General features: G+C 39.3%; 1 protein-coding gene and 1 non-coding gene across 2 annotated transcripts in view; both read right to left on the minus strand.

Annotated features, from left to right (window-relative positions):
• CSNK1G1 (casein kinase 1 gamma 1) overlaps positions 1 to 21,832 on the minus strand; it is a 154,283-nt gene extending 132,451 nt beyond the window's left edge. Inside the window, exon 1 of the mRNA XM_037054106.1 lies at positions 21,594 to 21,832. The gene's annotated coding sequence lies outside the window, so the exon portion shown is untranslated. The remainder of the gene's footprint in view (positions 1 to 21,593) is intronic.
• Positions 15,064 to 15,190, minus strand: LOC118992662 (small nucleolar RNA SNORA51). The gene has a single exon (XR_005067681.1). It is a non-coding gene; the product is annotated as a small nucleolar RNA SNORA51 (small nucleolar RNA).
• Positions 21,833 to 25,496: the final 3,664 nt, after the last annotated feature.

Consider the following 25,496-nt stretch of genomic DNA (forward strand, 5'->3'; position numbering starts at 1 on the left):
CTTGTAACCTGACTGACAACTTCCACAAACACTGCCACAGGTGTTCTCTGCCTCTGTAACGCTTGACCTGGGACATTTCTAGGGAAAGCAGCCTGGGGCAAGGGAAAACAGAACTACAAACCTGAGATGAGAGAGGATGAGAAAGAAGATACGTGGTGAAAAATGGGCTTCCTAAGATCTCACATGAAAGGTCTGTCTGGAAAAAGTCCAGCCATTGTCAATACAAGAAGTTTGTGCTACATTGATGTAACCTGGCAGCCAAGGAGAGTGGACTGGAATGTGCATGAGTGAACAATGGTGATTTCACTGTACTAGTCTGTGGGGTGAGCAGATGTCATAGAGTGAATATGTATACTGTGTTGCCCTCAGAGTCAAAATGACTGAGCAAGTACAGCAACAAACCCGCATCAGATTTTGCATTAACCTTGAATACTCCTCCATGGAAACCATTCAGATGATTCAGAAGGCTTTCAGGAACAATGCAAGAAGTGCAGTGCAAATAAAAGTGTGGCACAAATGCTTCAAAGATGGACAAGAATCTTTTGAAAGAGACCCATATTGTGGAAGGCCTACAACAAGCAGTATACCTGAGAATGTATGGGCTGCAATCAACAAGGATCAGCAGCTGACAACAAGAACTAGAAAGTGATCCGGGGATTCCAAAAACTACTGTGTCCAAGATTTTGATGGAGGACATTGGCATGAAACATGTTGTGGCAAAACTGGTTCCACAGCTTCTCGTATCAGAGCAGAAGGAACATCATGCTGCAGTTGCTAATGACTTTACTCAAACTGCCACCAATGAACCAGATTCCCTCAAGAAGGTCATAACCGGAGGTCTATGGATATGATCTAAAGGTCCATCATCCCAATGGAAGACACCTGGTTCTCCATGCCCGAAGAAGGCAAAGCAAAGTCGCAGCAAGATCAAGACAATGTTAACTGTTTTTGTGATTGGAAAGGTGTTGTCCATTACTAGTATACCCCTCCAGGCCGAACAATTAATAAGGAGTACTACACCTCAATGTTCTTCATAGAACACTGAAAGATGTTCTAGGTTGAGAGATGCAATATGATAAAAACAGCCACAGCTATGGGCAACTGGTGATTGGCAGCTTCATCATGACAAAGCACATGCCCGTGCATCACATCTTGTGCAGAGATTTTAGGTGAAACATCAAATCGCCCAAGTGACTCAGCCCCACTACAGCCCAGATTTAGTGCCCTGTGACTTCTGGCTTTTCCCCAAACTAAAATCATCTTAGTGAAGAGATTTCAGATCATATATGAAATTTAGGAAAACTCGATGGTTGTGATGGTGATTCCTATTTAGCAGAGGTTCTGAACAGTGCAAGAGACACTGGGAGAACAGTGTGAGGTCCCAAGGTGCTTACTTTGAAGGGGACTGAGGTGTCATTGCCCTATGTACAATGTTTCTTGTATCTTGTTCAATAAATGTCTCTATTTTTGATAGAGTGTGGCTGGATACTTTCTGGACAGATCTTTTCCTATGTAACAAGAAGTCTTCTTAGAAGGCCACGCCCATAACACAGGGCTGAGCAGAAAAGGCCTAAGAAGACCCTAAGTTTTCACCTCTAGTTTACCTTCAGGCTCCACAGAAACAGGAAGTGAGAACTAAGGCAGCATTGTAAACAGCCTGGTTAAGTGTTAAAAAAGTACCCGAACACAGAACCATTCACCCAAAACGTAAAAAGTATTTTCTTTACTTCATCTTAAAGTTTTTCTTTTCTGAGCTCTATGGGTATTAGGAAACTTCGTTGATTACTAAGCTAATGGTACAAAGACTTCAATAATCACACATGACAAAGAACACATACTTTACAAAAATAGTTTAGAAAAGACAATTAACAATCCACAAATAGTAACAATAAAACTGGGGATGGAAAAAAATCTGATGTCTAAACTTGGCACATCGTAACATTCAAAATGTTCAATTTTCTATAAAAAATTGAGGTATGCAAAGAAATGAGAAATGGTCCATTTCTTGTTTATGGTCCATTCACAGGGAAAAAAAGACATTCACATAGAAGCTGTACCTGAAGCTCAGGCAAAGGAAACCACAAAGAACTAAAGGAAATCAAGAAAACAGTATCACACAAAGTAGAGAATATCAATAAAGAAATAGGAATTACAAAACTTCCAGTCAAGATGACTAAGTAGGTACACATAGCACCCCTTCCCCTGATAACCATATCAAAATTACAACTAAACTACAGATCAATCATCATTCAGAACCACCTTAAATCTGGTTGAAGAATGTCTTACCACTATGGTGTTAAACAAGCCACATCGAGACTTAGTAGGAGAGGCAGAGACTCAGAACAGGCTCTTCCCACACTCATGTGTGGCAGATAAAAACTAGGAAGAATCTCTACTGCAGAGGTCCCCCCTGAAAAGTGAGGGGTCCCAGCCTCACACTAGTCCCCATCCCCCACCAGTGCCAGAAAAAATAGTCCCTAGAACTTCTGGCTATAAAAACCAGTGGGGATTGAGGCTGAGGGAAACAGGGCATCTGGAGTCCCAGGCAGTTACCCTTAAAGGCCCACCCATGGACTTATTTGGACTTATTCCCTCTGATGCTCAGAGCTGGGGCAGCAGATTAAAAGGCACCAGAGACACATGGGGAGGAAATGAATAGTCCAGCAAAAGGGTGCGAGCTGAAGGGGGGCAGCTTTCTCCCAGACAGAAATGCTGGCAGAAGCCATTGTTCCTTCGTTGAGCCCCCACCCCCTAATGCCAGCTCTGTGGTGGGGGATGAGGGTAGGAGCATATCTGAGACTCTATCAACTTGGGTCACACACTGCCCTGCCATGGTGATTCCCTGAGGTCCCACCCCATTCAACTTTCAGCCCCACTCAAGCTGTTTCAGTAGCTTTTCCACACAAATAACCTGTCTTGGCTCATCCTTCAAATTTTCCTAAAAGCTCTCAAACCAGCATCATCTGGCCTCAGCATGGTCCATACCTCTTACTAAGTGGCCCAGGCCTAAAAGTAGCAGCGGCTGAGCTCAGGGTTGCAGCTTTGATTCATCTGGGCACCTCCAAGCCCAGCAAAAGTGGCAGTCATCGGCAGATCTGTTTGTAGCTCAGGCCAGGTGGCCCCAGGAAGAACACAGGTGGGGGCTGACCTTGATATGCACTTCCTGGAAGGCCCCAAGCAAGCGCTCCCAGCAGACAGCTTCAGACCACATCAAAGCACCACCAGGAGACATATGTTGAGACAAGACAAGTCTCAATAAAGTTTAAAAGAGTGAAATCATATAAAGTCTATTTTCTGATAATAGAATAAAAGTAGGTATCAATTAACAGAAGAAAAACGAAATATCACAAATCTGCAAAAATTAAACAATATACTCTTAAATAAGCACTGATTCAAAGAAATCACCTTTCAAAGAAAGGAAATTAGAAATTACCTTGAGTCAAATTAAACAGAAACACAGCACACCAATATTTGTGGGATATAGCAAAAGCAGTGCTAAGAGGTAAATATATAGATATAAATACCTACATTAAACAAGAAGAAAGATCCCATATTGAGACCCTAGATTTACACCTTAAAGAACCTAGAAATGAAGAGCAACCTAAATCCAAAGCCAACAGGAAGAAAAATAATAAAATTAGAATGGAGATAAAACAGAGAATAAAGAAACAGTAGGAATCAAAAACAAAAACCCAAAAACTGGTTTTTTGTTTGTTTGTTTTTTAAATTTTTATTTATTTATTTATCTTTAGAGGGGAAGGAGAGAGGGAGAGAGACATCAATGTATGGTTGCCTTTCGTGCATCCCCTGCTGGGAGTTGGCCTGCAGGGAACTGGCCTGCAACCCAGGCATGTGCCCTGACTGGGAATCGAAACGCGATCCTCTGGTTCGCAGGCCTGTGCTCAATCCACTGAGCTACGCCAGCCAGGGCCAAAAACTGGTTTTTGAAAAGATCAACAAAATTGACAAACTTAACTAGACTGACCAAAAAAAAAAAAAGAAAAAACACAACAAAACTTCAAATTATAAATTCAGAGATGATAGTGGGGACAAGTCTACAGACCTTAAAAATAAAAAGGGGTGGGGGGACTTCCGCCAAGATGGAGCATAGGTGGAAACACTGTGCCTTCTCCCACAACCAAGTTTGGATACAACAAAAGTTTTGGAGAACTAATACACACCCAGAGGCCAGAAAACCGAATTATACGGAAGTCCGACAGCTACGAACCGTTCAACGGGGACGGTAAGAGAGGCAGAGCCAGCAGCCGAGCAGGGTCGGGAAGGACAGACCTAGGAGCGCAGGACAGACCTAGGAGTGCAGGCAGCCCGGACCTAGTCGGGGTGCGGGGCAGACTGACCAAGGTTGCACATTCGCACACAGTGAGACGGACCACGCAGGCCCCAGGGGGCGAACCCATTGGTGGAGGGCTGACAGCGGTGGCACACTCGCATGCAGCGGAGCGGGGAGAGTGGCCCTGGTTATGGTGGTGGCTGCGGTGCTGGTGGGGGGGTCGCGGCGGCAGGCGCTGGAGGGAAGCCATTGTCCCTCTTTGACCCTGCCCCCATATACAACGTCACAACCCAGCGACTGAGTTGCCCTGCTCTGGTGAAAACCTAGGGCTCTGATCCTGCTACTTAACAGGTACGAACAGTCCAAAAGATGGCACAAGAACTCAAAGTCCCAGAGCCAATAACTCTAAGCGACCAACAGATTGCCAGCCTCTCAGAAGCCCAATTTAAAACACTATTTATCAGGATGCTCACAGAATTGGTAGAGTACAGTCACAAATTAGAGGAACATATGAAGGCTAAACTAATTGAAATGAAGGGAGATGTCCAGGAAACCGATAGTGATGGAAAGGAAACTGGGACTCAAATCAATGGAATGGACCAGAAGGAAGTACGAAACATCCAACCAGAAAGGAATGAAGAAATGAGAATTCAACAAAATGAGGAGAGGCTTAGGAACCTCCAGGACATCTTTAAACGTTCCAACATCCGGATTATAGGGGTACCAGAAGGGGGAAAGAAACAGCCACGAGTGGAACACTTATTTGAACAAATAATAAAGGAGAACTTCCCCAGTCTGGCAAAGGAAATAGACTTCCAGGAAATCCAGGAAGCTCAGAGAGTGCCAAACAAGTTGGACCCAAGAAGGAACACACCAAGGCACATCATAATTACATTAGCCAAGATGAAAATGAAGGAGAGAATCCTAGAAGCAGCAAGGGATAAGGGGACAGTCACCTACAAAGGAGTACCCATCAGACTGTCAGCGGATTTCTCAAAAGAGACCTTACAGGCAAGAAGGGGCTGGAAAGAAGTATTCCAAGTCATGAAATCCAAAGACCTACAGCCAAGATTGCTTTACCCAGCAAAGCTTTCATTTAGAATGGAAGGACAGATAAAGTGCTTCTCAGATAAGGTCAAGTTCAAGGAGTTCATCATCACCAAGCCCTTATGATATGAAATGCTAAAGGGACTTATATAAGAAAGAGATGATGAAAAATATCAACAGTGAAAGGACAGCAAACACACAGGTATTAACAACCACACCTAAAACAAAAGCAAACCAAGAGGACAGCTAGATCAGGAGTGGAACCATAGAAATGAAGAACACATGGAGGGTTAGAAACAGGGGGGTGAGAGGAGGAGAAGGGGGGAGAAGGCACAGAAAATAGCATAGATGGTAGGCAGAAAATAGATAGGGGGGAGGGCGAGAATAGTGGGGGATATATAGAATCTAAAGAAGTTGAGACACGTGGTTATAAACTAAGGGGGGAGAAGGGTGGGGGAGGGAGTGTGCGGGTGGAGGGGAATGAAGGAGGGAATAGAACAACTGTAATCGTATAATCAATAAACTATTTTAAAAAATATATAAATAAAAAGGATTATAATTGAATACTCTAAAGAATGGTACATCAACAAATCAAGTAACCTAGATGTCCTACGAATACACAAAGTACCAAAACCAATTCCAAAAGAAATAGAAAATCTGAGCAAACTCAATCAGGTAGAGATTGAATCATTATAAAAAACTTCCCCCAAAAGAAATGTCCAGAACCATGTGGCTTCACTGATAAATTCTACCAAAGAATAATTACTTTGAGAAACAGTCTTTCTCAAACTCCCTCAACATCTGGAAAAGGACGGAACACTTCCTAACTCATTCTGTAAAGCAAGTCATGATTTCCTTGTTATGAAAACTAGGTAAAAAACTTAAGAAAATTATAGACCAACATCCCTTACAAATACAGATGCAACAATCCTTAATAAAATACAGTACTAGCAGACCTTATCTAACAGCATAATAAAAGGATTATAGATTATGACAAATTAAGATTTATCTCAGGTGGGCCAGCTACAAAAATCAATCAACACAATATACTACTTTAACGTAACGAAGAGAAAAACTATATGATCATCTCCATTGATACAAAAATAAAGCATTTGACAAAATCCATCACTATCATGATAAAAATACTCAAACTAGGAATAGTATAAAACTTCTTTAACCTAAAAAATGATTTTACAAAAAACCCAGTTAAAATACTCAATGGTTGAAAGACTCAAAGCTGGCCCTTCCCCCAAGATTAAACAAGACAGGGATGCTTTCATTGGGCACTTCTATTCAATAATGTACTGGAAGTTCTAGCTAGAAAAACTAGGCAAAAAGGACAAAAATAAAGAAATAAAAGCCATCCAAATTGGAGAGAGTAAAATTATCTATTCACAGATGACATGATCCAACAGATGAAAAACCTACAGATCATGTAAAACCTACGAAAATTACTAGGGCTATTAAATTCAGCACAAAAATCAGTTGTAGTCCTATACAACTGAAAATGAAATTAGAACAATCTGAAAATGAAATTAGAAAATAATTCCATTTATAATAGTATCATAAATATACTCAGAGCTAAATTTAGCTAACAAGATGTAAAAACTGTACACTAAGAATTGGAAAAAATTACAGGAAAAAAAAACAAAATAAATAATGGAAAAATATCCTGTCATCCATGGATTGGAAGACTTCAAATATTAAGACAGCAATACAGCCCTGGCTGGTGAGTCTCAGCGGACTAAGTGCTGGCCTGCAAACAAAAGGGTTGCAGGTTCGATTCCCAGTCTAAGGCACATGCCGGGGATGTGGGCCAAACCCCCAGTTGGGGGTGAATGAGAGGCAACCACACATTGGTGTCTCTCGTTCTCCTTCCCCTCCCCTTTCTAAAGTAAATGAATAAAAAAAAATTTTTAAAGACAGCAATACAATTCAAAGCAACCTATGTATTCAATACAATCTCTGTCAAATTCCCGATGGCCTTTTTACAGAAATGAAAAAGCTGTTCCTAAAATTCATACAGACATTATAGTTTCTGCTTCTATATGTAAAGAGCGTGGTTCCCAAACTTATAACAAAATGAAAAAATAAGAACTCTCTTCATATCCACCAAAGAATTGTGGTCAGAGTAAATCACTACCCTGAAAACTAGAAAGAGAGGACGTATAGAGAATCACAGCTAACTGGAATCAAAAGCCCAGGAGCATGAAGCCCACTGCTGGAAACGTTATTTCTTTTAACAAACCTTACAAGAATGGTGAGAACAGGATGAAATACTTAAAATGATAGACAGAAAGAAAACCATCAACCTAGACTGCTGTATCCAGTGACATTATCCTTCAATAGTAGGAAGAAATAAGCCCGGGCTGGTGTAGTTCAGTGGATTGAGCGTGGGCCTGGGAACTAGAGGATTGTGGTTCGATTCCCAGTCAGGGCACATGCCTGGGTTGTAGGCCAGTTCCCAGCGGGGGACGCACAAGAGGCAACCATTCATTGATATTTCTCTCCCTCTCTCCTTCCCTTCCCCTCTAAAGATAAATTAAAAATTAAAAATTAAAAAAAAAAGAAAAATCCCCAGGGAACCAACAGTGAAGGGAAGAAACCAGGATTCAAATCAATGATTTGGAACATAAAGAAATAAACATTCAACCAGAACAGAATGAAGAAAAAATTCAAAAAAATGAAGAGAGTATAAGATGACTCTGGGATATCTCCAAACATGCCAACATCTGAATCATAGGGATGCCAGAAGAAGAGGAAGACCAAGAAACTGAAATCCTATTTGAAAACAAATGAAAGAGAACTTCCCTAATCTGGCAAAGGAAATAAACGTACAAGTGCAGGAAGCACAGAGAGTCCCAAACAAGTTGGACCCAAAGAGGACCACACCAAGATACATCATAATTAATTTACCCAAGATTAAAGACAAGGAGAGACTCCTAAAAAGCAGCAAGAAGAAAGCAGAGGGTTTCCTACAAAGGAGTTCCAATAAGACTGTCAGCTAATTTCTCAAAAGAAACTCTGCAGGAAAGAGGAGATCGGCAAGAAGTATTCAAAGTAATGAAAAGCAAGGACTTATAACCAAGATTACTCTATCCAGCAAAGCTATCAATTATAATGAAAGGGCAGAGAAAGTACTTCCCAGATAAGGTCAAGTTCATTATCACTAAGCCATTATTACATGAAATGTTTAAGGAACTCATTTAAGAAAAAGGTCACAACTATGAGCATTGAAATGACAACAAACTCACAACTATTAACTGAATCTAGAAACAAAAACAAACTAAGCAAACAACGAGACCAGAAACAGAGTAATAGATATGGAGATCATTTGGAAGGTTGTCAGCTGGGAAGGTTGTCACTTAGAAGGGAGAGAATGGGGGGAAAGGTACAGAGATTAAGAAACATAATGGGAAGGTACAAAATAGACAGGGGATGTTAAGTTCAGTATAGGAAATGCAGAAGCCAAAAAATGTATATGCACAACCACTGGGCATGAACTTAGGTGGGGGATTGCTGGAGGGAAGGGGGGTACCGGGCAGAGGGGGGCAAAGGGAGAAAAACTGGGACAACTGTAATAGCATAATTAGTATAATATACTTAAAAATTTTTTTAATTAAAAAAAAAAAGCTGGATGAGGTGGTTCTTCTAACTTAGTCACTATGAGCAATAGGACAAAACTCAGAAACAGCTATTACAAGTCACTTCATAGATATGGTATCACAAGAACTTTATACCTAAAAAACACAATACAAAAATTTCCTTTTCTCACAATCACCTTTACAAGGCAGTTTTATATGGGCTAAATAACTTGCCCCACTATCCACTGTAAGCCCGATTTTCCTCCTGTCAGTGACTTCCCCTTGTTATGTCACCCAGAACTAAAACTTCTCTCAGTCAGTCTTCTCCTTTATTGCATGGTCTCCAGATATAATTAGCTGTTCCTTCAAAAGAAGCTTTAGAGGCAGAGATACTTGACATCCTGTGTCTACCCCTTACTGGAGTGCAAACTTTGGTGGTAATCTTCCATTCTTTGCTTCATTGCCTGATCTGTAAAATGGCAATAGCCACTCCTCAAGGGGCTTGCTGTGAGGATGAACTAAGATAATGTAACCAAAGAATTTAACATATGGCCCATAACATAAGCACTCAATAAACTACCATACTTCGTTACAACAGGCCCTCACTGCTACTCGATTATGTCTATACATCTTCACCTGGCTTCCTTCATTCCCATATTTTGATAATCCAAAGGGTTCTACACCAGATTTACCTTTCATACACACAAATACATCCTGTAGTACCAGCTTAAAAAAACTTCCATGGCCTTGACTGTGTAGCTCAGCAGACTGAATGCTGACCTGCAAACTGAAGGGTCATTGGTTCAATTCCCAGTCAGGCCACATGCCTGGGTTGTGGGCCAGGTCCCCAATTTGGGACACGTAAGAGACAACTGTTTCTCTCTCACACAACAATGTTTCTCTTCCTCTTTTTCTTTCTAAAGAAAGAAAGGAAGAGATGTCTCTCCCTCCCCCTCTTTCTAAATATAAATAAATAAAATATTTTTTTAAAAAAGAAACCTTCCATGGATCCCTAATTATGACAATATCAAATCTAACTTCCTTTAATTATCCTCTAGTAAGAGCTACTCTCAAACTTTAGGGTACATAGGAATCATGTGGAGTGCTTGTTAAAACATATTATTGTACCCTGCCTCTAGAGCAGGGGTGTGATGAATATAGCACAACACAAATTTACTTAAGCCCTGGCTGGTGTAGCTCAGTGGATTGAAGCCCTGTGAAGCCAAAGATGGCTGGTTCAATTCCCAGTCAGGGTACATGCCTGAGTTGCAAGCCAGGTCCCCAGTAGAGGACACATGAGAAGCAACCACACATTGATGTTTCTCTCCCACCCTTTCTCCTCCCCTTCCCCTCTCTCTAAAAATAAATAAGTAAAATATTTAAAAAATAAATTTACTTAAAGCATTATGAGATTTTTTTGTCATTACATGTCAAATTGTCACAATGTCACATAATCACAAAATCACAATGGCCTGAGACAACTCTTCTTCCAGTGTGGCCCAGAGGTTGGACACTCCTTCTAGAATTTCTAATTCAATAAGTCTGCAGCAGGGCCTCAAAATCTACATTTATAATACATTCCCAGCTGATGCTGATTGAGGAATCGCACTTTGAGAAGTAGTGCTCCTAAATGACCTCATTCTGCCTTTTCCCTAACCAGCAAATGGTGCTTTCATTTGATTAGTCTTTCCACAAGCTGTGCCCAACTCTCCCTTCCTACTTAATTTTGCTGCTCCAAAACACTTTCTTTTTTTAAAATTAATTTATTTTTACAGAGAGGGGAAGGGAGGGAGAAAGAGAGGGAAACATCAATGTATGCTTGCCTCTCATGCACCCCTAACCAGGCATGTGCCCACAACCCAGGCATGTGCCCCAACTGGGGGCTGGTCAGGTGACATTTTGGTTCACAGGCCAGCACTCAATCCACATCAGCCAGGGACCAAAACACTTTCTTGCCTATCCAAATCATAATAATCCTTTAAGGCTGTGGTTCTCAACACTGCCTATAAGTTACAATCACCTGAGAAAGCTTTTAAAACCATGGATACATCACCCATCAGATTCTGATTCAAATGATCCTGGGATTCTGATCCCAATGATCATCACCCATTTGATTCTCATGAGCACTCAATTACATAACAGATTATATTACTCTGTACCTTTCAAGTTTTGCTTCTCCAACTTGGTCTGTGATCATATCTTCAATTTCTACATTTCTATAGCCCTAGTATGTTGATGAACACATAGTAGGAGCTCTGTGGTTATTTCTTTCATTATGGATTCAAAAGTGAGTTCAGAGCTTTAAAATATTTCTAATCTATCCAATTCAAGAAACTATACTCAGTCTTTTTAAATAAAGTTTTGCAATAAACTAATTTTGTTATATTGAGTCATTTAACGTGTTCCTGCCCGAATAAACAAATTGGGAAGAAAAATACTAATGTGTCAAAATGCCATGAATAATAATAAAATGATTAATATCACAAATAGCTTCGCAGTTGCTTGCGTAGAGCAAATGGCCTTTTCTAAATCAATTAAGACTGTTCCAAAACAGTTAAAAGATATTTAAAGATGCGGAAGCTCTGAATAGTTCTGATTTGTTTTCTCAACAGATGTGCATCTTTCAAGTCCTGAATTCACCAGATGCATATTAAATTAATCCATACTTTGAGTTTTTACATAACACACCACTCTAGTTTTATAAATACACCACCACATAAAGAAGAATCCATTGTTGCTTTACAACATTAAATATTAACAGATTATCTCCACTGTGCAAAAGAAAAAAGAAAGGCCCTGGCTGGTGTAGCTCAGTGAATTGAGCCCAGGCCTGCAAACCAAAGCATCATCAATTTGACTCCCAGTCAGGGCACATGCCTGGGTTGCAGGCCATAGCCCCGGTATGGGGTGTGCTAGAGGCAACCACACATGGATGTTTCACTCCCTCTCTTTCTCCCTCCCTTTCCCATCTCTCTAAAATAAATTTAAAAAATTTTTAAATACATAAAAATGCACTTTAATGCAGCCAAATGTGCGCTTGCTAAATATAGGTTATAATATCTCCATTACTTTTAAATTGGCCAATTTGTATCTAGAATGTGAAAAATAAATTTGCTCTTAACTAAAGATCCAATGACACCTGGTACTTAAAAAAAACACCTCACTCAACACTTCAGAAACTAACTAAAGAATTCACCCAAATATTTGAAATCTAATAATGTAGTAATTCAATAGCCCAATTAAATTTCCTAGAAAATGTACTTCTCATAAATTTCTAATTTCTGAAGAAAAATAAAATCATACTTTCTTCATTAACTAAAATGAACCAATTAGTGTATTCTATCAAAAACAGGACTGGACTAGGGTTCAGGAGACCTGGGCTCCAATCTGACTCATTATCTATAAGATCTTGAACCAGTCACTTAGCATTTAAACAATCTCAGCTATAACATGAAAGAATCTAACTAGACCATTTCCATGTTTTCTTTTAGATTTATGATTCCACAACCTATGAAACTCAAGAAACATAAGCATTAACCAGAGGGATCCCATTAAAGATCAGGTGATCCTACCTACTGAACATCTAATCTCTGGAAAACCTAAGTGCTTTCATACAAATGGTTCCCTGTGTCTACCAAACATGAAGTTACTAAACGGTTTTTGTATCATATCCTAGATGACCAGAATATTTGGATGTCATAATATTAAGATTATTTTGGAATAACAAAGGGTGTCCTAGAAGTCCAGCACAGGACAATTACTAATTAAGCTATGTAAGAAATAGTGTATCAGGACAGCATTTTATTGCTTGTATAATAGATATTCCCGCCCTGGGTCAGAAGTGGAAGTAATCAGGCAACTACAATAGTACCCATGTACCCTTCCTACTCAATCTTTGCCAGCTTAAGCTTCTGGATAGTTTTCAGTAGTGTAATAAGCAGCAAACATGGAGCTCTGGCCAAGAAATCTGCATAGCTGACACCCTGAACAACAGTAAAATGCAAATGGCAAAGGATCTCATCTTTAGTGATGGTTCAAAAATTCTAAATTTAGATCTTCTTTACCACTTGCAACTGTCATATGGCCAGCACCACATTTAGCTCACACTTCGTAATCTCAAAGAATTAGATACTTGTCAGTTAACACCTAAAGACCTAATAGCAATCTTTTTAAAAGAAAAATTTAAAACTCTGAACAATACTTCTAATCACATCTCAACATATTAGGAAAATCTCTGTTCAAATCTATTCCCACAGATTATTTTATTCACTTTAGTTTCTTTAAAAAAAAGAAAAAAGCCCTGGTTGGTGTAGCTCAGTGAATTGAGCGCAGGCCTGAGAATCAAAGGATTGTGTTTTGATTCCCAGTCAGGGCACATGCCTGGGTTGTGGGCCAGGTCCGCAGTAGGGGGCGAGTGAGAGGCAACCACACACTGACGTTTCTCTCCCTCTCTCCCTCCCTTCACCTCTCTCTAAAAATAAATAAATAAAATATTCAAAGAAAAAGAAAAAATCTATGTGATCTTGAGTTTGGTGTTGAGTTTCTAGATACAACATCAAAAGTGCTCAATGAGAAGAAAAACTTGGCAAGTTGGACCTTTATTAATCTTAAAAACATTCGTACTATGGAAGACCCTTAAGAGAATAAAGACACAAGCCACAAATTAAAAGAAAATATTTGCTAAATACATGTCTGATACAGGATTTGTATGCAAAATATACAAAAAAAAATTTAAAATTCAACAATAAGAAAACAACTTAAAAAGGGGCAAAAGATCTGAATAGACAGCTCACCAAAGAAAACATAGAGATGGCAAATGAGTATATGAAAAGATGTTTAACACTGAAAGGTATGACAAATTAAAACACCTATTTGAATGGCTGAAGTACAAAAACTGATAATACCAAGTACTGGCAAGGATGTGGAGAAGAGAAATGCTCATTGCTGTTGGGAATGAAAAATGGCACAAACACTTTGGAAGACAATTTGGCAGTAATTTAAAAAATTAAATTAAACATAGTCTTATAAGGTCCTGCAATCATGTCCTGAGATATTTACCCAAAGCAGTTGATGTCTAGCCCTGACTGGTGTGGCTCAGTGGGTAGAGCACTGTCTCACAAAGCTGAAGATCACTGGTTCAATTCACAGTTCAAACTGGGTCAGGACTCATGCCTGGGCTGCAGGCCAGGTCCCCAGTTGGGGGGTGTGCGAGAGGCAACAGACTGATGTTTCTCTCCCTCTCTTTCTCCCTCCTTTCCCTTCTCTCTAAAAATAAATAAATAAATAACTTTTTTTAAAAAGAAAGCAAGCATATATCTAGAGAACACTCTGCACATGCATATTTACAGCAGCTGAATTCATAATCACCAAAAAAAAAATGAAAGCTGCCAAGACATCCTTCAAGTAAGTGAAAGGATATGTATGCCCTGGCTGGTGTGGCTCAGTTGGTTGGAGCACAGTAATCGAAAGGCTGTGGGTTCAATTCCCAGTCAGGACACATACCTAGGTTGCAGGTTGACCATCGGACTGAAAACCAAGCATCGATGTTTCTCTCTCTTCCTTCCTCTCTCCCTAAAAATGCAATGAAAAAATGTCCTCGGGTAAGGATTAAAAAAGAAAGTGAAGGGATGAACAACTGTGGTACATCAATATAAATAGAAAATTATTCATCAATAAAAGGAAATGAGTATCAAGCTCATTGATACTGCTAAGTGAAAAAAAAGTATAAAATACTGCATACTATATGATTCCAACTATATGAAATTTTGGAACAGGCAAAACTATATAGAGACAGTAAAAAGGTCAGTGGTTGCCAGGGATTCTGGGGGAATGAGAGGAGGGTAGTAAAACTATTCTGTATGAAACTGGAAAATGTTATTATGCATTTGTTAAAACCCATGGAATCATATAACACAAAGAGTGAACCTTAATGAAAACTATGGATTATACTTACTACTAATGTACCAATATAGGCAACATTGGTTCATTAACTGTAACTAATGTGCCACACTAACACAAGATATTATTAATAAGAAAAGTGGGGGGAGGAATATGTGGATGAGAGAGAGGAACTGTACTGATCAATTATTCTGTAAACCAAAAACTGTTTCCCCGAAAGTCAGTTCGGTTTTTTTTTCAACTCCATGTCCCCCCATTCACAGACCAGGCAGAGGGCCTGGGCCAAGGTGTATATGCGGTGGGTTTACTCTTCCTTCTCTTTCTGTACAGGCGGTGTAAGAACACAGCCTGTGGTAAGCACTAGGAGGCCCAAAAAGTCAGTTTTTAAAAAAATTGGGCATCTGCAATCCCAAAAGGTAAATATTGCTACTTTACAGAAAATCTAGTCAGTGAAAAAATAACATTAACTTTAAATAAAATCAAATTTAAATTTAAATAATTTAAATAAAAAATAATTTAACTTTAATCCCTTTGCCTTTTTCCTGGCATTAATCATACTGGTCACATCCCTGCTTACTAGCACCTACATCAGAGAGTGACAGCTAGGAAATGGAGAAGATACCCAGCTAGGAAGCTGCTTGATCAGTTATGGTTAGCAATTGAGCCCGAAGAACTAAAATGAGATCTGATGACTAGCATGGACACTCAAGCATGCACACACACACTTTTTCACATAATTCATTATTGCCAACCATTCAATGTGTATTTATAAATTTACCAAGAAGGAAGTAAATGTATGGTACTTTCAGTCAGAGTCACTAATCCTCAAAACCCTTTTTTGTAGGTTAAAGAGTTAGAATGTATAAGCCAGAGAAATCAATGTGGGTCCAATGCTATTTTTCCCTAGAAATTTATGTGGCATTTTGATGGAGACACCAAACTGTAGTGTTCTCACAGGCTTACCCAGCATTTAGAGCTGTTGTACCAAGTTCTTTCTGATGGTCAGGGCAATGGCTACCTGTTCACTCAGCTTCTCTGGCCAAAGCCTAATCCAAGAAAATTATCTCTTACCCTGATATGCCAATGCCTCCATTGTGATGGGTGAGCAATTATTGAAGAACAATTCTCATCCCTGACACCTGGCCCTACATAACTACACTACCCACTCAGCATTTCTGGGTAACTAACAGACTACAAAGGTGTAGGGGCAGTCCATCTGTCTCCCAACATCACCAGAACACTCTGGCTGAAAACATTAAAAATGGCTCTATTCTGTCCAGGTGGCTCTCTTCAGTCCACCCTGGGATACCACACCAGTTTTACTTATAGTTTCTCAAAGATGCCTGGGTCTTTTAGGTCTATATTAGATGTCAACTACTGTAACCTGAACAAGTTATGGTCTTTTCCAGAACAGTAAACCCAAAAGCTTGACTTCAGGATTTATTAATATCCAAACTGAAATGTGACAAGTATGAGCCCTATGAACTGTATGGTACCATTTACATGAAAACTATAGCAACTGCCATAATGTCTAACAAAACTAACTACCAAAAGACTAAGCCTAAGTGGATTGATCACCAAATTAAAAATCTCCAGCAGAAGCTTCTCTTCTGGTTGCGACATCAAAAAGAAAAAAATATTTATTCTGTACCTCCATAATCCATTTTCTTGGCAACTCCATCAGGAGTGGCCTTTGGTTAAGCACTACTAACAAGAATCTCTTTTTTGTTTTAAACTGATCTTTAGAGACAGAAAGGAAGAGAGGAGAAGAGCGAAAAGGGGGAGCATCGATTTGCTGACCCGCTTATATGCGCATTCACTGGCTGATTGTTGTATGTGCTCTGACAAGGGGTTGAATCTGCAGCCTTGGTATATTAGGAGAACACTCTAAAAAACTGAGCTACTCAGAGCATTTGTAATCTTGCTCCCTGGTATATGTCCTTAGTTTGACTCAAATAAAATCATAAAACTTCCCTTAAAAAAAAAAAGAACAAAAAAATAATGGTTTATTCCGTGAATGATGACAAAGACACATGAAGCTACCTAATGAGCATGTAGTCTGAATAAACAATTACTTTTAACAAATGTCTGTGATCTTTCTGTGTAACTTGGCATAAAAATGCAAAAAAAAATGCAAGTTCTATTAGTTACCCGTTCACTGAAACAGCTGACATTATAAAACCTAAATCTGAGGATTTTTATTTTTGAAAAATAATCTGATGAATTCAAAGCCACAAAACACAAAGAGGTGAGAAAATAAGGAATCTGAAACAGATGGCATCTGATTTTTTTTCCTGAGTCCATCTTGAACACAATCCCAATAATGTCAAAATCCAAGCTAGCTCTTCAAATAAGTTATCTCCCAATGAAAAGTATAATTCTGAAAAAAATTTATTCTTTTTTTTCCCTCATAGCTTCTCAAAGTTTTTATATTAGGCAGAAATGAGTAGAGAGAAGTTAAATATTTAAAAAATATTGTTTCACAAAGTCTAAAGTTCTTTCATGAAACTCTACTTTCACTTATCTCAAGCCATAGAAGCACTGACTCAACACTGATGACAGTAAAATCTGTCTGTATCAGCCTTTTTTCTGGATACAATAATTATTTATCTTTATTATAGAAGACCACATTATATTTTTAAAATGCTTTACAATAGAAACAAGTTCTGGAAGAATACTCATTTGGTTTGAGTAAAGCACTGCCTGGCATTTTGAAAACATTTCCACAGTAACTTTCACCCCTGATTTGGCAACACCAATAAAACTAACTGTACTGTGTTTATTACTTGATTTTAGCACATGCTATATAAACTTTCCCAATCTTTCCTAAAACTTTCTGAGATCATCTAAGAGATGGATATTAAAGGAAGGTTTAGTCATTTTTAGGTTTCGTGACAAGCAAATTCCATAACTGACAACTGCAAAGATCCTTGCAGTGGCCTCATACTTCCAGTGGAAAAAGTCATCGAGAAAAGCATCATCTCTAACAATCTCTATTGTTGCTTGTAATTTAAATTAATCTTTTCACTGAAACAGCTAGTATCCTCTCATACCATTATATGATTTATTAAAGTTTTATGGGAAGACAGTGAAAAAACAGGAGCTTCTGATAGTTTTACCAACAAAGCAAGATTTTAGATTTGAACGATGATGAAAAAAGCCCGGCTAGTGTAGCTCAGTGGATTGAGCGTGGGCCTGTGAATCACACAATCACGGTTCGATTCCCAGTCAGGACAGATGCCTGGGTTACAGACCAGTTCCCAGCAGGGGACTCACGAGAGGTAACCATACATTGATATTTCTGTCCTTCTTTCCTTTCCTTCCCCTCTAAAAATAAATAAATAAAATCTTTAAAAAAAAAGAAAGATGATGAAAAAAATGATCTAGGAAAACACAACTAAAAGCTTTAAAGATACACTAAAGATTTTACACTCTTAAGAAAGTAACTTAGAAAGTCGAATAATCTTACAGAAAACTACAACTACTAAAAACATTATTTCAACTTTTTAAAAAAGCATAGTTTATTAAATAATTTTAAATATATCCATTTATTTATCAACCAATATTTATTGTTTATTATATAGTTACAGCAGTGGATAAAATTTAAAATAGTATTTCTACCTCAGGGAGCATGCCATATAGTTAGAAACATTACAGTTTCATTTTTTTAAAAGCTCAACGCTGTTTAAAAGACAGATATATGAAGAAAAATACACTTAAAATGTCCCCTCCAAATTATGAAAGATCTATAAACCTCTAAGAGTGATAATGAATTACAAACTTTGTTAATGCTTTCACACATACAAAAACTATTGTTAAAGCAAGTCAGTTGATATTTATTCTCTGAGTATAAAGTGAGTACTTAATTTAAAAATTAAAGAAGTGTGGTACTATCTACTACTGCCCTGTCTGGTGTGGCTCAGTTGATCATCCCATAAACTGAAAGGTCACAGGTTTGATTCCTTGTCAGGGCATATGCCTACAACAACGGTTTGGTCTGCTGTTGTGCATATAGGAGAGGCAACTGATTGATACACCTCTCTCTCTCTCTCTTTTGTCTTTCTTCTTTCTCATATCCATGTTTCTCTCTTTCTCTCCCTCCTTCCCTTCACCTCTCTCTAAGATCAATCAGCATGTCTTCCCATGAGGATGAAAACTAAACTAAACTAAACTAAAATAGCCCTGCCTGGTGTGGCTCAGTGGATTGAGTGCTGGCCTGGGAACAGAAAGGTTGCCAGTTGGATCCCTGGTCAGGGCACATGCCTAGGTTGCAGGCCAGGTCCCTGGTTGGGAGCATGCAAGAGGCACCAACAGATGTTTCTCTCCCACTTTCTTTCTCCCCTTCCCTCTCTCTGAAAATAAATAAAATCTTTTTTAGGCCATTTGTTAAAAAATAAAAGTACTGGCTATAAGTTACATCAGAAAGCAAACTGTATTACCTGAAAATTTGACATATAATAGGATATTTTTTAAACTATAAAATAAACTGATTATAAAGACTTCGTGTTTGAGATTTATTTCTTATAGTCTCACCATGATTTAAAGGCAGAAATTTATTTCATTGTCATTTATTATACAGATTATGCATATAAAAATGCATATAAAAATTTAAGTTTTTAAATCTAATTAAAATGAGTTATGCCGCTGATGTTGATTTTAATCCTAAATTACAATTAGTTTCTATTTTATGCCCCAATTTTAATTCTCTTCGGAGATATAGGATGTTAATTAAAATTTACATAAATTACCTTTAAATGGATTTCTTATTAATCCATACTATACACAGAAAACCTCTGAAACAGTAACAGTCTTTTGAATAAATGCACATATTCTGCTTCATTTTTAAGAGTTTTAAGAAACTACTGATAACTGAATTTCATGCCACTAATGATCAATTTCTATAAATCACTGAAAGTCATGTTCTATACATACATTTTGGAATATTATTACCCAATTCCCTTCTCATCCCAAACTTCATTCTTCGAAACCGGTCTACCTTTACTGTGTAAACTAATGACAATTAATCTTTCAATTAGAAGGTAACTCCACTTAAAGTGGGCTGTCATTTAAACATGTTACACCCCCCCCCCTTACAATACTGGTAAGAATTTTAACTCATTTTGCTTAAGAAGAAAATGAGCCCTGGCTGGTGTAGCTCAGTGGGTTGAGCAGGGGCCTGTGAACCAGACAATCCCGGTTCGATTCCCAGTCAGGGCACATTCATTCCTGGGTTGCAGGCCAGTTCCCAGCAGGGGATGCATAAGAAGCAACCATACATTGATGTTTCTCTTCCTCTCTCCTTCCCTTCCCCTCTAAAGATAAATAAAATATTTTTGAAAAATTAACTGTTATTTAATAAAAAAAGAAGAAAAGAAAATGAGCCCTGGCTGGTGTAGCTCAGTGGATTGAGCGCGGGCCTGCGAACCAGACGATCGATTGGTTCGATTCCCAGTCAGGGCACATGCCTGGGTTGCAGGCCAGTTCTCGGCAGGGGACTCACCAGAGGCAACCACACATTGATGTTTTGATGTTTCTCTCCCTCTTTCCTTCCCTTCCCCTCTAAAGATAAATAAATAAAATCTTTTTAAAAAAGAAGAAGAAAATGAATCTCTGGTAGGTTCCATGACTTGCCCAAGGTCAACAGCTAGCCAGTGTCAGTCTGGGTTCAATCCCAGATTTATCAACCTCAAAGCCAAAACTTCCACTTGATCACAATTATCTCCTTAAAAGATTAAGAGACCGGCTCAAAAGGAGACAATCCTGTCTCTCTGAATATATCAATTCTAAAATATCACCACACAGTGCTTACAATTCAATCACTGATTGAAATAAAAATGAAGAGCATCATTCTGTTTCACTTAAACTAGGGCAGACTTACTGACAGGTAAAAAGGAGGTTGGAAAAGGCTTGCCCCAACATGTCTTCCCTAAACCTCTAAATCTATATGGTTGTCTTAGCCCATTTTTTATAAACACGAAAATCTACCAAACAAGGAAGGCTACGCGGGACCAGCTTACAGTTGGTGCTTTTCAGAATTGCACTTTTCTAAGGTAATTTATACGATTTAGAATAGAACTGGGAGGCATTGTTCCACATGCTAAACTGACTTTGCAAACATTTGAAGTATCATTTAGAAGCAACAAACCCAGTTGCACCCTCTTTCTCTCTTACGCTGCGATGCCTGCCCACTTGGGGGGCACCGCTCCGGTACGACGCTGGGGCAAGAGCAGTAAAGGAAAAAGTGGGGGAAGCGCACGGAAGTTGGGTGGAGGGAGGTCTCCTTACCCACTCTTCTGCCCTAGCTCTGCCAAGGGCGGCTCCTCACGGAGCCCAGCCGACTCACAACCTCCACAAACCTCGAAACCGGGCTATGTCCCAGCGGGGTGGGCAGGGGAAGCAGGCAACGGAAGCTTTGTATTGCTCCAAACCACCTTGCCCAGATCCATGCTCTCCTTTCGGCCCGGAGGATGCTTCCCCTTTCAAAGCAAGTCCTCCAGGTGGCAAACTCCCGGTCCACACCGGCTTGAAGTCTTCTGCATCCAAGGGGGCGCCTTCTCTGCAACCGTCACCCAGCCACCCGAAACTCCCCGCCACGATGTCCTCTCTCCACCCCCGCAACCCTCCACAGACACACACGCCTGCCTGCGCCCCACCCAGGATCTCGGCGTACCCCTCCCCGACCCGGAGGAGGGCCCCCACACTAGCTCCCAAAGGCAAACACACCCCTCCTCAGGCTCCAACCTCCCGGATCCCGTCGTAGCCGGATCGAGTACCTGGTCTGGCCGTGCTCTGGGGCTCAGAGGGGTTGGGCGTGATCCCCTTCCACAGGCAAGGAGCGCTCCCTTACCCACCAGAAGCGGTGGCTTCTCTCTTTCCCAGGAACGGGAGGGAGGAGAAGTGTGGGAGGGGAGGGGAGGGGTAAGCGAGAAGCCTGGGGGACGCCAGGGGCCGAACCGGAATCACTAGCGCCGGCCCCACCCTCGTCCTGGAGCAAAGCACCCGAGCGCTCTGGATAGGACAAACTTAACGCAGGCAGCGAGAAATGAACACCACCACTTCCGGGTCGCCCTTCTACTGCCCCTCCTTAGCAACCGCGTGGGGTTGCTAAGCGGAAGTACCTCAAAGACAGCACCCCCATTTCTTCTGGGACTGTCAGGAGGTAGCTGGGAGCGTGCATATTTCTTAGGCAACACCCTTCTGCCTTCTCCTCCCGGTCTTAGACCGAGGCCACGCTTCCCAGCCAGAGTCACAACCTATCCTGCTCTTCCCTTCAGTTGTACTACCCGCCCCTCCCCCAACCCTCGTCTACAATGTAGACAAGCTTCCTCCTGCTGAGTCCCAGGCCAACCCATTGGCTCTTAAGGCTCTCTCTCAATGGTCCCTCGTGGGAGTTATCCTTTCTTGTAGTTTAGCAAGCATCTCCCTCTTGAGGATTTTCAGTTGTGTTTCAATTGGGTTTTTAAAATCTTCAATGTTGTAAAAGCTTTCTCGTGCACTTGGTTCTCCTTTGACAGCCCATGAAACAGAGCGGTGAGAAAAGTTCTGTCTTCGCCTATCTTTTGTAAGGACTGTACATGGTTGTGTATGATCTGTAAATAATCTAGTTAAATGAAAGAGGAAAACAAAGAGTCGCTGTAAACTGAGTAGAGTGATTCTAATCCTTAAAAGAAAAGCAATGAGGAAAGGCCAAAGGAAGACCGTAATCAAGCTTCAGAAGGAGGAAGAAATTTAATCCTTCACTAGGAAAAAAGGTTCATGCCTACACTGTGGACAAGAAAAGTGTTGCCAAGATTTTATTTATTCTTGTGTCAAAGTGATGTAGGCTATGAAAATTTTGGAAAAACTACTGGTTGGAGCAGAAACCAGCAATATAATAATCTTTAGAAAAATGATCCATAACACTATGGCAGTTCACAGAAATGTAGTTGGGCATACAGAGAAAAACAAGTAAAAGATCTTGGCTTTACTTTTCAATCTTAAATAGGTCTGTTTAAAAGCAGTAAAGCTTAAGAGTCGCCCCTGAATTTGTTCTCTGTTCCATGGCAGTAAATGTACTGGCAACTACAGCTTTAATTTTCTTCGTCGTCATGATAACCTCTTAGTTACCAATAATGAACTTTTGTCCACCTCAGCTGGTGCTGAGGAAATGAGCTTTGGTGACTTAAAAGAAACAGCAGGTCTGTTGGTTTCCTTACACATGGGACAGAATTAAATTGTTTTACCCTAGACAGTTCAGTAAAAGCTTTAGGAACTCACTTCAGATTAAAATGTCAGTAGTAGGTTGTTTAATAAAATGTCAGTAGTAGGTTGTCTAAAAAACATTGCAACTCTTCTCATAGGGCATGCATACATGTGGAAGTACACATACACACACAATTCATATTTAATCTGAGCACATCCAGTAATTAATTGTCCTTTTAAAAACCTGTCTGTAAGGCCCTGGCTGGCATAGCTCAGTGGATTGAGCTTGGGCCTGCGAACCACATGATCGCGGTTCGATTCCCAGTCAGGCCACATGCCTGGGTTGCAGGCCAATCTCCAGCAGGGGACTCATGAGAGGCAACCATACATTGATATTTCTCTCCTCCTCTTCCTCTCTAAAGATAAAGAAATAAAATCTTTAAAAAAAAAGCCTGTCTGTAAGAAAGTAAGTGATAAGCCATTATCATGACAAAATAGAGCTTATTATTTTAATTGCCAACAAGTTTATTTAAAAAGTTAGAGAAGTAAAACCATGAGCCCAACAAACAATGATTTATCTAAAACTACAGTGCACTTAGATGTCTCTAAAATTCTTAAAACATGATTTTGGCAAATGTGTTCTAAAGCAAATATTTTCTTGGAAAAAGTTAAGTTAAAATTAAATGTGGTATTTTAAGCCAATATAGAAATACAAATTCCTATGCACCATCCATTTTTCCCATTGCCTGAAGAAATATGACCTGAACAGTATTCATTTGGATCTTTTCTTCCTACACTTTTTAAAAATTATTTTTGGTCACTTTTCAATAAGTATGTTAATAACTGGCTTGACTTCTAAATGGCCACATGACTTCTGTTATTCTATTTTCAACATAGACATTGTTTGGAGACCTCTGATGATGTATAGCACAATCCACACCTAAAATTAGCTGTGTAGGTATTGCTACACTTACAGGGTTTTGTGAGTACTACAGGAATCTATATCCTTAGTATGAACCATAACTAAGTGCTCTCAGATCTAAGCTAGGTCTCAAATGGCTTTCAAAGTAAATACAGTATCTTCATCCTGTAGATCAATATGACTTCCTGCCTTTTTTCTGTTTATAAAAGTTTTTTTAAATTTTTTATTGCTCCTTGAAATCATTTAAGAAAAATTAGGGTATCTAATGTTTATTTTGGGGGGAAACGGAACTCTGTTATACAATAATGAAATTTAAATATTCCTAGAAATTAATATTCAAATATTTGTAGAGGTCCCCTGGCATCTTCAAATATAAAAGATACAAAAACTAAAGTCTAACAATTGATGACTACTTGGGATCGGTTACTAGAAATGTAGTCAAATTTAGTGTGAGGCTAAGCAATATATAGCAAAAAAGACATAGACCCTTACACAAGTGAGTTAGAGAAACTTAGAATACATGTGACATAAACAATAGGATGTTTAGCCTTTGGAAGAGAAAACTAAAGAATGTACTAGCTGTCTTTAGATACGTGAAGATTGCCATGTGGAAGAAATAACTGGTTCTGTGTTATGTCAAGGAAAGAACCAAGACTGGGAAGAGGGAAGTTAGAAAAATTCAAATTTTTAACTCAGAATGTTTTTCACAATTAAGAGTTGCCAACCAATAAAGCAGAAAGCAGTCCCTCTAATAAACAGCTGTATTTGGGTTGAACAAGATAACTTCTAACATTCCTCCCACTTTTGAGTCAGTAAAAACTACTCCCATCTCCATAGTCTATCCTCAAAGGTAAAAGGAACTATTATAATAATGTTGTTTGGACCAAGGCCTAGCTGAACCTAGCTGAACCTTCAATTTTTCCAGAAGTGTCCTAGCCTCAAGGATTCTAAATACATTGAGATTTGTAAGCAATGTACATATGTGAAAGTTTCAGTTAGTTCAGGCTTTATTTTCTGATTTTTAAAAAGTGATAAGCATTTCCCACCTTATAAATAACTCTTTAAGCATACTTCATAATTGTGGATATTGTACTGCTCTTCCTTTGTAAAACCCTGTAAACACAAAACACACGAGACCCTCACAATGTTCTAGCATTCAAAAATTCCAGAAAAGTAACTTTAATCACTGTTTGGCCAGGTATTCAACACTAGCATTAACAATTTGAATAATCCAATAAAAGGGGAATACCAAATTAGCTTTGTGAAGAAGGATACAAAATTACAGATTTGGTTTAATTATCATTTTAATGCATATTATTTTTGATTCTGTTTCAATGGAAACAGGAAGTCTGTATTTCCATTATGCTTAGAAGAGGCTAAATTGCCAATCTACATTTTCAAAAAAGTTTTGAGAAGTAAACAGATTACAGCTGACCTCTGCCTAATAAAAGTGAGATATCCATCACCCTTGCTGAGTAGTTCAAGTCAATCCATGTTTCTCTCTCTCTCCCCCTCCACCTTCTTCTGTCTCTAAAATCAATCTACAAATTAAAAAAATTAAATGTAATTGACA

This window comes from Sturnira hondurensis, unplaced genomic scaffold (assembly GCF_014824575.4).
Source record: "Sturnira hondurensis isolate 20B ecotype Veracruz unplaced genomic scaffold, ASM1482457v3 Scaffold0008196, whole genome shotgun sequence".
Taxonomy (NCBI): Eukaryota; Metazoa; Chordata; class Mammalia; order Chiroptera; family Phyllostomidae; genus Sturnira; species Sturnira hondurensis.